Genomic DNA, 1,219 nt, shown 5'->3' with positions numbered 1-1,219 from the left:
TATATTCTTGATGTGACATCTGTTACACTGCTGATATAGTCTTTTTATTATTGTGTCAAATAACTATAGCTCTATTACTATCAGATATATTCTTCATGCGACATCTGTTACACAGCTGGTGTAGTATTGTTATTATAGTGTCTAATAACTATAGCTCTATTACTATCAAATATTTGATATATTCTTGATGTGACATCTGTTACACTGCTGATGTAGTTTTGTTATTATAGTGTCAAATAACTATAGTCCTATTACTATCAGATAGTTGATATATTCTTCATGTGAGATCCGTTACACTGCTGATATAGTCTTGTTATTATTGTGTCAAATAACTATAGCTCTATTACTATAGGATATTTGATATATTCTTGATGTTACGTCTGTTACACTGCTGATGTAGTCTTGTTATTATAGTGTCAAATAACTACAGCTCTATTACTATCAGATATGTGATATCTGTTACAATGCTGGTGTAGTCTTCTTATTATAGTGTCTAATAACTATAGCTCTATTACTATCAGATATTTGATATATTCTTGATGTTACGTCTGTTACACTGCTGATGTAGTCTTGTTATTATAGTGTCAAATAACTACAGCTCTATTACTATCAGATATGTGATATCTATTACAATGCTGGTGTAGTCTTATTATTGTGTTTTAAATAACTATAGCTCTATTACTATCAGTTTGTTATCCAGGTTGTTTTCACTGCACATCAGACTACTGTGTATCTTGATAAAGTGTTTTTAAAAATAAGTTTAAATACTTGGGTTTATTGTTGTAGTTTATACATTTTATTATCTTTTAAATCAGCAACAATAGAATTCTGAGTTAAGTTATATTGACTAATTTTTCGTCAAGTAAAGGACACAGGAATATGTTGAAACTAGTTTCTATGTAAAGGTTTTTTAATAGCATATAGTTTGTTTCAGATGTGCCTTTCTCCATTTAGATGAAACAAAAACAACAAAATAAAGTTAGTTACTTTCTTTATATTCTCAAACAGTACACAGATTTCTACAAAACAGACAACCTATTTACTTAGATGTGAATTGTACTTCCCAAGTGTTGGACCTGAAACTTTAAAGCTCAAATATTAATTAATTAGCAGCAAATAATATTAAACATGAGATTCATAGATTTTTTATGAAGCGTTAGAACAAACTTTGATGATTAAATTCTGGGGTAGCTGAGCTAAATAATGAAATTGCAGTAAG

General features: G+C 28.9%; 1 long non-coding RNA gene across 1 annotated transcript; it reads right to left on the bottom strand.

Moving 5' to 3' along the window:
- Positions 1-233: 233 nt before the first annotated feature.
- Positions 234-1,213, bottom strand: LOC111084605. The gene is made up of 2 exons (XR_002609650.1): positions 1,129-1,213; positions 234-1,090 (listed from the first exon to the last, which is right to left on the bottom strand). It is a non-coding gene; the product is annotated as an uncharacterized LOC111084605 (long non-coding RNA).
- Between the last annotated feature and the right edge of the window lie 6 nt (positions 1,214-1,219).

Source organism: Limulus polyphemus, unplaced genomic scaffold, assembly GCF_000517525.1.
Source record: "Limulus polyphemus unplaced genomic scaffold, Limulus_polyphemus-2.1.2 Scaffold82582, whole genome shotgun sequence".
Classification (NCBI taxonomy): domain Eukaryota; kingdom Metazoa; phylum Arthropoda; class Merostomata; order Xiphosura; family Limulidae; genus Limulus; species Limulus polyphemus.
The sequence above is the reverse complement of the archived record's forward strand: the minus strand, read 5'-3'. Positions and strand labels throughout refer to the sequence as shown.